This window comes from Dermacentor andersoni, chromosome 7 (genome assembly GCF_023375885.2).
Source record: "Dermacentor andersoni chromosome 7, qqDerAnde1_hic_scaffold, whole genome shotgun sequence".
In the NCBI taxonomy this organism is placed as follows: domain Eukaryota; kingdom Metazoa; phylum Arthropoda; class Arachnida; order Ixodida; family Ixodidae; genus Dermacentor; species Dermacentor andersoni.
The window spans coordinates 86,296,315-86,309,774 of NC_092820.1; the positions used below are offsets into that span (position 1 = coordinate 86,296,315).

The window sequence follows — 13,460 nt, forward strand, 5'->3', positions numbered from 1 at the left end:
AGAAGCGCAATATGACGAGGCCTCACACATTCTGGCTCATACTGAACAAGGTAGTACCATAGGTAAGGCTAGGCAGCATTCACAACAGCTAGTCTGTCCATTAACTACATGGCTGTAGTGAACACTAAAATACTCGCAGGGATAACACCCTTTTGGAAGGGTGTTGTCCACGCTACACCCATATTGAAAGAGTGGTGCCTGTGTTACACCCATATATGAAGGGTGTTGTTTGTTTTACACCCATAGGCAAGGTGACGTCACACTAACACGCGTTGCTTTGTGGGGTGGTAATTTATACGCATTTGCTTGGGGTGTAGCAATACACCCAAAAAGGGTGTCACCCATGGGATAAATCATTTACACCCTTAAGGGTGTTAAATATTTAGAGTGTAGGTGTGACATATGCGGATATTTCTCCTATAAACCTAAATTACGTTACATCGGTAGCTTTATTATTACGCTGTAAGTTGACTTGAAATTTTACGATATCGTGTTGCAGTTATGCACGAACGCTTTTTTTTCTTCATTGACAGCGGTGGCCACTGCCAGCAGGGGAGTGAGAGTATCATCGTCGGTTGCTAGTCAAAGAGTGATTGGCCGAGCAATCTTGCGATAGGTTGGCTAACATGAAACCTTGATACCTTGCTTTACCGGAACCTGGAGTCAAGCGCTACCTCCTTGGCGCGCACTTAAGGATATCGCTATGAGATATGAACTCTCGAAGAAGACAAGCAGTAAGAACGACACTCACGTATGTTTGAGCTAAACCAGATGTATTGTGTCTCCGTCAAGGTACTAATTGCGCTAACTCTTATTCGGTAGATTGCTCGTTGTTGCCAAGGTGAAAGAAACTGGATTTATGTCGAAATGGATAAAGAAATATTGTGCAAAGCTATAATAAAAATTTGCGCGTGTTATCCCCTGTTGTCCGCAAACTGACTCAAAGATTTTATAGAGAAGAAATGATTTCATATTTATATTTGTATTTTAAAAGTGTTAGCGGCGAAAGTATACTGGTTATTGCACTCAGAACATCCTAAAAGCAGCATTTAATGGGGTGAATATGAAAGAAAAATAAGTACCCTTACGCACCGATGCGAACATGCATACATGAGGCTTCTAAAAGAGTCAGATGTTAGAAAATCACCCAGAGGAAATTGAAAACTAACTCCAAAATCTTGGTAGGCCCGCTTTTTCTGCGCCTTGCCGTCACCTGCCTTTACGACAACCTTAACTTGGAAGATAGTGGAACCATCACATTGATCTAGTTAAAAGTTTATTTACTGAAGTATACGCCTAACCTTAGCTGATGAATTACGAAGTGGTTTATTTTCCTTTTTTTATTGTGCAAACACGCGGGGTCACACTACTGGCATTGTCAGCTTCAAACCTTATATATATCGAATTATTTGGATTGCCGCTTTTCTTCCAAAGAACATTTTGCGGGTTGCTTGTACTGTGTACATGGTATATCAGCTGAAATTCACACGCTGCGCACTATTACATATTTCATTTATCTTTGATTTGGCCCTTTTAGAATTACGTCTGCAGTTTGTAGCAAGAGCTCACTTTCATGTTGTTGGTTGCCGAAATAAGCGTACGTTTTTGTGGTGTACAAGCTAATATTTGCAGCTATTTTATTGCCGTTTACTAAAGACAGCCTTCATTAGCGCAAGAAGTATGACCGCACGAATAGATCAGATTGCGTTCCCTAGACTGGAATACCACGCTTGCTGTTGATTTATTTAACGTATCCTTCAGCAAAAAAAAAAAAAAAAATCTGTTTTCCATGTGAGTCTTTCGTTGAGACTCATGTTTGTGTACGTAATGCGGGCAGCAAAACATACATACTTCCGAACTTATCTTCTACGGAAGGTAACGTGGTATGCGTTGGTATTCACTTTTTTCTTATTTGGGCACCTCTTAGAGCTCTGGGTTTCGTTAGCGAAATTCTGGCATAAATGTGAAGGATCCCATCATTATATATATATCGGTGTAATTGAAGATGCATTGTTCAATAGTGTGGAATCCGTATTTATTATATGTCGACTTGTACTCAAGAATAAAAAATCTAAATTCAGCCTAATATCAGAACAGTACGCAACGACGAATTTTGCAGTCACGATGAGGCCGCGGCTATTCGAGTAGCGTAAAAAGTACGCGTGACATAGGAAAAATATCATTACCACTGGTGTAGACCATGCGTTGCGTACTAAATGTATGGAATTTAATGCAAATTAAACCTATTTGCATGTCACCCTTGCTTTGCCAATAGACGAACTAGCCCTAGAGAACTTCCCTAATTAGATCATTGAATTTTGTAAACTCAACAGAATAACTTGGACGACTACTAGCAATATGCCTTTGGTCTTGAACGCATTAGGTGTGCTACATTTTGGAAGTTTCAGTCAAAGTATGCAAAACGCAGGGAGCTAATCAGTCATTTAACTTATGTTACAAACGTGTGCCTGGTTTTGTTACAATCGCGCACTATAGTGGAAAACCACTGTCAGGTTCCTTTCTTTTTGCCGAGTGCTATAACGCCAATGAAGGACCACCCTTAATAATCATGCCGTGTTGTCACACAATTCCTGAACCCTAGGAACTGTCCTACAAATAATAGCATAACTGGCTTTCTTCAACGTGGCATTATACCAGCGTGACTGTGTTGCTATATTTTATGCTTTATTTAGTGCGACTCTGCATGAATGGTGACTTCGCTAGTTATTGTAGCTTGTTAGCAAAAAAGAATAAAGGTAGCTTGACCTGTAGACTTATCATTAGTAATAACTGTGTAATTCTTTGACAGTGGAATCAAATGGACTTTAAAATAGAGGCAGTTATGCCACATGAAGGAAAATGTTCAATCTTTGGGAGCACCGTGGCATCATCGTTCATTTGTGATAACAAACGTGCAGCCCATATTGAGAACTTTGCGTTTTTCAAGAAGTGAGCATGGAAAGAGGGAAGGATCGCTACCAGCTTTTTAAAACAAGAGCCAGTAAGATATATAGTAACAATTATTGAACCCTCAATTTCGACTTACTTTCATTTGTTATCTTTCACACTAGTTGGTTATCGTAGTTTTCCCCGTGCACAAAGACAGGAACATTGTTTACATTTGGCTGGAATAGATTGAATTTGGGGGTGATGCAAAACAAAAATTTAATTTGTGTACGTCAACTGCAGCCTTCATTCCGCCACGGTGGCTTAGCGGTTATGGTGCTGCGCTGCTAAGCAACGCGACGTGGGATGAAATCCCGGCCACGGCAGCGGCATTTCGATGGACACGAAATGCAAAACCGCCCGTGCATTGAAAGCACGTTGGTGGTCAAAATTAATCCGGAGTCTCCCACTACGGCGTGCCTCATGATCAAATCATGGTTTTGGCGCGTAAAACCCCAGAATTCAATTCATTCTTCTTCTAGGAGGGCAGTGCGCTCTGTCTCCATGGCGTCTGTTGCTGCCTGTCGGGCGACCCTCAGCCGGTTTTCCTCATAATATAGCCGGGCAGCGTATATATGGACCTGTGCTCATTATGGCTCGGTGCCCTGTGGTGGGGAGTGCCATTGCGAATATGCACTGCGCCCATTTTAAGATTGTTGTAGCTAGTATCAACTCCAAGCAATTTGCCTTGCTGGCAGCCATTGCATGCTTACATCTAGCCTTGATCACGAGAGAGCCAGCAATTTTTTTTAAGGAACGTGAATAGTGGCAAAATTGAGATGGCTTATTTTCCACAATAATTCTTTTCCGTAATTGTGTCATGTGGCATGAAGGTTGCGTCATTTTTTGTCGAGTAAGCGGAGAAGTTAAGCGGAGTATATTATTGATGCTTACCGTTGAGTGCACCGCTAAGTATCCTAGTTATGATTCACATTGGAAATAGCGATATGCCTTGGTTGAAGCTATATAGCCTGTGGGCACGAATCTAGCCCCATTTCTTAGTGCTTACAAACTATGAATCTTATGAAAAAGAGTCTAAGTGTAACCGTACTTTTAGCTGTATTTATGTTTTTTTACCTTCAAATAGGTGTCTACATGTGACAAAGCCTACTCTTTTTTTTCTGATACAGTAATTGGGCTCACAATTTTCATGAAAAGGAAGGAGCTGGGCAAGAGCACGTGGAGATTCGCATCCACGGTTGTGGCCTAATTGCTGTGGCGTTGCCCTGCTACGCTGGAGCGTGGTGGATCATGTACCGACAGCGGCCGCCGTATTTTGATGGACACGAAATGAAAAGACGCCCCTGTATACCGTGCATAGGGCACGCTAAAGAGCCCCAGGTGGTTGTAATTACTCCGGAGGGCCAAGCTACGGCGTTCTTGACAATTTACGCCGTGGTTTCGGGCACGTCATGTGCTAGAGCTTAACAGAAAAATAAATAAAGGGGTATTCAAGTAAAAACAGGTCCTGTAAATATACGAATGTTCACTCTATAGAAATGTCGACGAAGCATGAATCTCCACGCAGTAATGCTCACAAAAGATATGTCTTCATGGAGAGTTGCAAATAAGGCTTCTCTTTAGGATAGTATTAAATTTTGCGGTATTATACGTCAAAACCAAGACCTGATTAGGAGACACGCTGCAGTGGACGACTCGAGATTAAATTTGGCATCCTTATTTTTTTAATATGGACCTCAATCTCAACACGGAAAATTTTTGCATTTCCCTCCTATCGACATGCGGCTGCAGTGGCCATGACTGAACACGGGACCTCAAGCTCAGCAACGGACGGGAATAGCCACTAAGCTATCGCAGCTAGGAAAGTCTTTCGCGGGTGCGTCATTCAAGCTCAACAATCGCGTAACTCGAGCAAACGAGTCAAAAGCCTTCAAACATGCAAGGAACCACGTAACGAGCAATATTAAAAAAGAGTAAATAAACACGAAACACACAGACGGAAAGGAAGACAACAGAAGAGCGGCAACTTACAAATTGGAATGCGAGGAAGCCTTCCGTCCCCCAGTGTAGCCATGCGCATGCGCGAGAAACAACCACCATCACTACAACTTTGACAGTAGATGTTGGTGAAACACTGGGTTAAAATTACATGAAAACTGTAGAAAAGTCGCTGATGTAAATATACACACAATCGCAAACAAGACAAGATGATAACTTTTTGTCAACACCACCTAGCTTCGCACGCGCTCGCAGAGGCTTTTGTAACTTCTATTCAGCGAAATACAATATTTTCCACTAGAGGCGCAGTTGGCAAACGAACAACGGCATCCTGCCTCCACATAGCTAGTTATATCCGCCATCTCAACGACCTCACATTGATTCCTTTCTTGCTCGTGATGGGATTTTTCCATACGGGCATGGGCTCGCGAAGACGATTAAATTTAATCTATTCTCGCAAACCGCAAGAGCTTGCTTTCGAAAAAGTGTTTTTGTCCTGTGTCATCTAAGCGCTTCCGGTGGCGAATTGTCCACGGATGTCGTGCTGTCAAGCGTTTGCTAAAAACTGGCGCATGCCACCGGCTTCATCGATGGTAATTTTCATAGCAGTGGCAGGCCAAGTGCAAATAAACCTTGCAAACAAAATTCTTTAAATTTGTTACAGCTTTATGCTCTGTCTCCTACAATTAACCTCCTTTAACCCCACAGCATCCCCTGGAATCAAAAGTGTTGGCCGATAAACAAGTAACCTAGTTCTGCTGCATTATGCAAGACCTTTCAATCATGTGATAACCTTCGAATCACTCACCTGATTGGCAAATGATTAACCAAGCAGTTTACACACGGGTATGTGGACGACTGGGAATTCTTGCATAAGAGGAAAAAAAATTGCAAAGTGTCTCAGTCGGTTTGTCGGAAGACCAAATGAAGGAGGTTTTCAATCAGGTAATTAGGTTCGCAGTACCGTTTCGGCCAGCTCTCTTCACAAGAAATCACTCTCGGAATGGTGCTGGACAGAACATCGAAACCCTTGTCTGCAGTATCTTAAGTGCAGGGGTCACCCGAAGCGGTTCCCGAGACACATGCCCTTGATAAGAGCTTGGGGAAATCGACGACTACATACGCGCCTCAGCACCAGAGTGCAAGGTGTACGAGCGTCATTCGCAAATTGTTTGCGGATGGTACAAGAAAGCATATCACGAAACCGATAGTACAATTATGCTGCCGTCATAATCTAAATTCTCCTTTCATGGCAGTGATCGGGGTTCGAGATTATTTTTTGTCTTTGTAGCAAACAACTAGATTTGATTATTTGTTCATTTGGAAGTCTTTAGCGTGTAGCCGCACGGTCGACGGCCTGTGTCATTCAGATTCTTTACGTAATAAAAGAATGACGACGTACTTAACATACATGTTCTGCCTCGTATTATTTTCAGCCTTCTTTCCCCGAATTTATTATTGTTTCTTCCCTTTTTCAGTTATTTAGGTTCTTCTTAATACGTTCCCTTCCTATATTCAATGTTTCTTTAAAATGGAGTAAGTTGATTGGATTAAGGTTAGCCCGAACAAGATCCCGTTGGCTGATATAACGATACAGTAGAATACATCACTCCAACAGATTTATATCCATTCGTAGCTTGTTTCAGGCAGGACTGTGCTTCGTTTCTGAAATCGCCTGAGATAGGGCATCTGTAAAGAAACAGGGTATTGGAATAAATAAGTACGACTATTGAAATAGGTTCACTGATGCTTTTTATAGCTTAGCTAAATAGTATGTTGAAGAAGGTGAGTGTGGCAACGAATTTGTATGTGATAGCTCTTCATGCCATAAGCATATATTTTGAAAAGCTGCCGACAAATTGTTCCTGTATTTACAAAACGCAATCCCTTACTGCCCTTACGAACGTTCTGCTTGCATTAGGCTTAGGAAAACACAAGTTTTTTATAGGTATTGAACCTATTGAAGGATCATACATATATGTTATTTCAATGCAGTGAAGCGAACGCTCTTTTTCCCACCAGCAACTCCTTGAGGTTAACGTTGCTGTCTAGTTGCTGCATCTAGGTAACACGAGCTCTCACAGAAAATACAGTTTGGAGCTATTATTTGCACTTGTAGTGACTGCAGAGGCCGCGGAGGTTAAGTTTAGGCATAGTTAATCAGAAGAATAGAATTGGTGTTCTGTAGTGACCTGCCTCTTCCGAACCATCGCGTACGAAGTTACCTTCTTGAAAAAAAAACAACTTAACTAATGAACGTGATATCAACCCTTTTATTTTTGTGATGCGGTGCTGCCACAGTCTACGAGTAACAAAAAACGCACACGAAAGCTCTTCACCGTTCATTTGCAAACTTCTCCGATGGTGTATCCCCATAATGCTTTTGCAACTAGCTCCAGCGCATGACTCAATCACATGGTGCTTACGACGGTGGCTGTTTAGGGGAGCTGATATTCCGGGGCGGTTTCTTGAATTAGTGTATACTCAAAAGAAGAGGCGCGAAAAAAAAGTGCCCCTCTGGCTTCTGTTTATTTTGCTGTGCTTTTGCTTGCATTCTTCCTTTCTGTACCCCTTCTTTGGTTGTGTTTCTGCCGCAAGATATCGTAACCGCACGTTTCACCCACACCACGTCTGGCAACGCAAGGGTGAAGCATCGGGATCCTGTGACAATCTAGGCCCATAGCATTAGCACAGGTAGAAGACTTTCGATTATAAAGCGCCGGGTGTTTCACGCTCTGAAAATTCTGAAGAATAGTTCGTAGCTTCATAGTACCTGAATATCTCCGATTGGTGAGCACAGCGTACATATTCTGAACTAGGACAGGGAAGTTGTGTGTAATCTACAATGAGCTTTCACTTTCCGATTGAATACAGAGGCCCACTTCCACAGACAATTTGTTCGCAAAGCTTGTCATCCGCTATCGGCTCTTTGAAAAGCGTGAGTAGTGACCTCTGTCCGTGAAGATCTAACAAAGAAGATAAAAAGAGGCGGGAAAATTTAATTCGAATACATGAAAAGGGTTCCTACTTTCTGCCTTCTTGTTGACTAACAAGGAGAAACGCCCCAGTTTTCTCAATATCCCTGATTTTTTGTCTTGATAGGGCTAATCACAATTTATACGCGCGGGTACCATTTCCACATTTAAGCATTTATTTTTCTAATAGCAAAGAGATGTTTAAATTTTTTCGTATGAGCTAGCACGTTTGAATAGCAAGCGAGTAGTATGAAATACTAACCGCCCTAAAGTACAACAATCAGTCTTTGCTCCTAAAGAGTAGGTGAGTAAATACATTACCAAATGAGGACGGACGTGAACAAATCGGCTTTTGTACATAAAAAAAACGGATGTTTGTTCCTCGATTTCGCGTTCCGGAAAGGAACATTTGCAAACATCAACATAAGTAGAATAAGATGCAGGAAACAAACGATAGAAATAGCAATATCCTCAATTACTTCAGTATAGGTTGCTTTTCTGTAGTAATATGGCAAGGCGTCAAAAAATTTTCGTTTATTACACAAGTACGTTTTGTGTTGTATAGGCATATAGGCTTTCGCCTTAGATGAGAGCCCAATTCTGAGACATCGTCATCACGGCAAATCACAGTTTTTCCAGAGGGTCATGACGTCACTTCCGTGACCCTTCTTCGTGATCCAATCCTTCGTCTGCTGAATCTGCTCCGAGGTGAAATAGTTCTTCCAGCCACCAACGAGTCCTTTCCGAACATACCCAGGTCCTTCATGCAGCTCTACACCTTTTGGAGGAAACGTGTTAGTCATTTGAGGCAGTTCAAGCTCTATTGAAGCTGTTTCCAACGCATTCTTCAACCTCTCCATTGGCTTGTCCGTGAAAAAGGCCTTCGTGTTTTCAAGACTGCAGGCACTCATAATTTTGTGGAAGAGAGCTTGGTCTTCACACAGTGCTGTGCCATGTTCTTCTCCCAGAAAATCTGCCATCCTTAGAACTTCTGCCCTGGTGTCTACATTAAGTTGTTCGTAAGTGATGAGGAGGTCGTTCTTATCTTATTGGCGTTCGTACCATGGTAGGAGATGGTCAAAGTAGTCACCATAGATGACCTAAAATATAAAACAAGAAACTAAACTGTAATTTTGTTCGAAATAGTTGCATTACAAGGGGCTGGACAATAGATTACCTTGCCAATTTGACAAATTCCTTGCGACCGTTTTGGTTAGGGAGAATGAAGAATATCACCACGTCGACATTATTCTAAACGGGATAGCTTACAAAAAAATCAAAGTAATAATGATAATCATAATGATCATAATACCAAACAATCTTTACCTAGTTTACTTAATATCACTGTCGCAATAATTCAAGGAAGCGTTAAGAAACACGTGCTGTAATAGATGAAATTTTATATATGGCCAGAAAAAGTATTTTCCTGCGATCATGCCATGCCGATACTGCAGCAGAGGATACAACTGGTAGCCGAGCAAGACACCAATATATGTATATATGTTCTGTGTGTTTATATGGCCTGTATATATGTGAACTTCAACATTATGCTTCTATTCTGTGAAACATGCAAAACCTTATTCCTTGATCAACTGGAAGTTGATATCACAGCGCACTGGATTTTGCTTTTTGTATTCAAATAAATTATATACCAAAGGCTGGTATGCAGCAGTATGGATGTAGTACATTTCACAGATTACCAACATTTTAGTTGGCCAGTGAGTATCAGTAGAAATTTTTATAATAAGAATCTTTTCATTGTTAAATCTACATTATTTCCCGATAATCCGTTTTAGTTTCAACATTAGGAAAATCCGCTGCCGAGGTGGCGTCATGATCGGCTCGATGGGATATCTATACGTACACTCGTCAGCAAAAGTAACCGACCCCTACGAGCGTGCGCCGAACTGACATCGCCGGAGTGCTTAGCGTTGCACCACGTGGCCTCGCCTGGTGTCGACACCCGCACCAGCCGACATTTGCATGCTAACACTGCACGCCTGCATGACGGTTTGCCCGCTACGGCTTGTTCAATTGTGTTTGCGCGGGCTTTTCCTAGAGCCTCCGCTCCACGTAAAGTGCATTGCTCGGAGGTGACAGTTTTTTTTACGTTGGCATCGTTCATTAGAAAATATTGCCCACTTGACTGAGAGCATAATAACTCGCTTATGTTGTCGATGTGTGAAGGCAGTACTGCTGCCTGCAGCTTGATTAGGTTGGGAGATTTCTGGATAAGAATCAGCTCAAGACACTTGTGTGCAAAATATTTATTGCCTGGTTGAAACCCCGTAGGCGAGTATTTATCCCCCGTCTACGGTGTACTAAAGAGAGAGAAAGCAAGGACAAAAAAAGGCAGGGAGGAAAACCAGAAGAGCAGCCGGTTTGCTACCTTACACTCAGGGTGGGGGAAAGGGGAATATAAATATGAAAAAAGGAAGAGAGTATGCACTGAGTGCGTGCCGGAGGGACACTATACACAGGGACACTAAGTCGGTGCACTTCAAGTATTCTACTAGTGCATCAATCGCTTTTCGCGTCAGTAAAAATATACGTTAAAATACGAACATTAAATGTCACGCTTCAAATAATTGATCACTGGGAAAGTGAAATTGAATGAAGAAAGTTTATTACTTAACGAATGTATTTATAGCATTGCGTACTTCTCTACGCCGGAGCGAGGTTTTGACTACACTTGTATTTTTTCGCGCGAGAGGCAGTACGGCCGTACAATACGTACTGCCGTACTGCCTAATGATACGTCGTGTGTGAGCCCTACGTATGAGTGCGTGAGCACTACTATATCTTGACTACCGGTTATTGCAAAAGTTGCTGCTAAAACTACATTTAGTGATTGCCTTATCGGCAACAGAATTCCGCGCTTCCAGTGAGAACTGTGTATGATTCGAATAGAAACATCGCGCATAACGCTGAATTTTAAAGAAAGTATTCAATAAAGTGGTCGATAGTAAAAAAAATACAAAAAGATAGGTCTTCGCCTTGCCGGTTAGGAAGAGGGAAAGAAACTTCTCAAAAGAAACACTGGTGAACGTCTTCGGTGTGAGCTCTTTGGAGAAGCACTAGTAGGAGACAGCGCAGTCGTATGGGTTTCTAGTGACGTAGATGTACTTCGCCCATTCCACAGGTTTAAAAGCTGCTAGGGGCAAGGGAGTGCTGACACCCCCTCGCCTCAACGGGTTCTCGGCCGCTTCAGCTCCGGTCAGCTCGATGAAAGGACACATGAGGTTGAATTCGGCAGGGCTAGAGAGGCTCTCCGCTCTGGTCAGAATGTTCCAAACGATGAACTGCGTCCAGTTGGTGCCACACTTAGGGTAAGTTACGAGTATGACGTCACCACCACGCGGTTTGTATCGCATTGCTGAACGAACTTTCTCTTCTTGAAACAAGTTGTGGATCCAGACGCCATCGACATATCGGCAACACCCGTCGTCCATTGCCGTCCTGGCTCTTTATTGCCTGCAATATTCAGATGGACAACACTATGATGCAGACGTGCCTCAAAAAAAGACGGCCGAAGGATTAAACAAAAGGCGTCATTGAGTTTGCATAGCATCTTTATAAAATATTGTGTCTTCTTCAGTATTGTGCCTTACCCACGCGACTAGCCCATAGCTAGCTGCTTTTTTTATACAAGACATCATAAACCTAACCAACACATCTCTTGCTCTACTTAAAATTCAACAGTTCTTTGATACGATTAGCACATTTTGGACATTTTACAATCTTTGCTGATGTTTCCGTGTTTCTATGTTGCTAAGTTAATACGTCTCTAATGATTTCTTCCCAAAGCAGGGTCACTAGGTACGTACGACTGGATAGACAGAATATATCGGGGACCTTATTTCACGCACACACGGGTCGCTACGTATGTGCCGTTTTCCAATGAACTTCTGTGAGCCACATCGAGACTACCACTAATTTCTACATAATATGTGCCGCTATTCAACAACAAGAAAACAATATTTGAAAATTTCTCCAGTACTCGAACGAATAAAACTCAGTGTTGCGGCAATCTTATGGGAATATATTCAACACACTCTAAAGCCTTATTTTCGCGACGGCGTCACTAGACGGCACAACGTTCCCAGAGAGCAGCGCGAGCAAGGAGCGTGGTTGCATGCAGGCGTCATTTGTAGCGTGTTTCTGTAGTGGCCAATACGGTATATCACTACATGCGTTCAATGCCTACTACATTTAAAGTGACATTCGTCTTGCCCACAATTTTTTTTTGTCTCCTCTGTGTTCGTAGTAGGTAGCTTAATATAAACCACGCATGAATTCTGTAATAATGTACTTTGAATTTAAACACTATTGTTTCCTTTTCTGTAGAAGTGCCAGGGGGATGAAAAAATAAGCCTTTTTCCTCTCAAAAGGCGAAAGGTTACCAAAGGACAAGAAAATTTGTGCACAGCAGGAGTGCTGATACACTGTCTAATGATGGGCAGCACTTGCGTTGGCACAGCTAGGGGCCCTTTAACCTAAAACTATTCCAAACTGTTTTTCATACAATAGGCTGCCGTCGAGTTTGCGTAACCGCCGACGTAAGCATCGGGCGGTGCCCCGCAGTGTTGTTTGAACCACCCAGTCAGACGTCCCTCGCTTGTACGCGGTGACTTTTGCTTGGTTTCGAACCGAATTGGCATTGCCTTCCGCGGCAGTATTTCCTGGTATTTAATTGGCTGGCAAGAACCGAGCAGGGCAAAGAAGAGGAGATGTTTTCAGTGGGGCGACGTAATACAGTGAAAGAAGATACCACAAGAGGAGGGTGGGGCCGACGTCTGGCAGTGGCCCGCTTTCCCTTGGTCAAGCTGGAGTGGCGCGTCGAAAATCGCACCGGCTAAAAGTTTCGCTAGGCAGCATCCTCAGCGAAGAAGAGTCGGCAGAGTATAGTCATGTATGTGCCGACAGCGTTATACTGAGACGTAAAAATGTTTAGGTTACCAAGGTGTATTCGTTATCCCCAGTGGCTCAGAGCAGCCAGCGCCACAGCGGTCGATAGGCAGACGTCTTCTATCGTTTTCGGAACAAGGCGGTCTCCGGCTATATCGAAAATAAGCTTCTGTTTCGTTCGGCATATTATTGCATCTTTGTTGCGCACACGTCACTCCCAAGAGAGGAGATTTCGCGGTTTCTGATGTCCCGTAACAAAACGGTGAAGGGCGCGAGCCGGAAAGCATTTGTTAATAAATATAATAAATATAATATAAATAAATATAATAAAAAACTGTTTGGAATAACTTTGCGCTAGAGCGCCCAGAAGTGAAATGCAACATTCGCATACACAGAGCAAATTTTAATAATTACCTGTAGTTCACAATAATTATAAAGAATGAAGTTACGAGAACTGGTGGGGCTGATGATACTGCCAAAACCTTATTTGGGTTTTCTTGCTATCTGTCGCCTTTGATTGCTAGTTGGCCATTCGATTTTGATTGTACCGCCTCCTTTTGCCACTTGTGCTGATGAATTGATAAAACGGCCCTTCACCACAATTACGCTCACTGCTATTTCATAGCTATTACAATGTATTTACATTATATCCATTCGGAAACAACAGACTCA

The 13,460-nt window shown here is 42.6% G+C and overlaps 1 protein-coding gene and 1 pseudogene across 1 annotated transcript in view; both read right to left on the bottom strand.

Annotated features, from left to right (window-relative positions):
- LOC129380071 (sulfotransferase 1B1-like) overlaps nucleotides 1-5,888 on the bottom strand; it is a 28,381-nt gene extending 22,493 nt beyond the window's left edge. The window contains exon 1 of the mRNA XM_055072715.2: nucleotides 5,714-5,888. The gene's annotated coding sequence lies outside the window, so the exon portion shown is untranslated. The remainder of the gene's footprint in view (nucleotides 1-5,713) is intronic.
- Nucleotides 5,889-8,494: 2,606 nt separating this feature from the next.
- On the bottom strand, nucleotides 8,495-11,470 carry LOC126534785 (sulfotransferase ssu-1-like; annotated as a pseudogene).
- Between the last annotated feature and the right edge of the window lie 1,990 nt (nucleotides 11,471-13,460).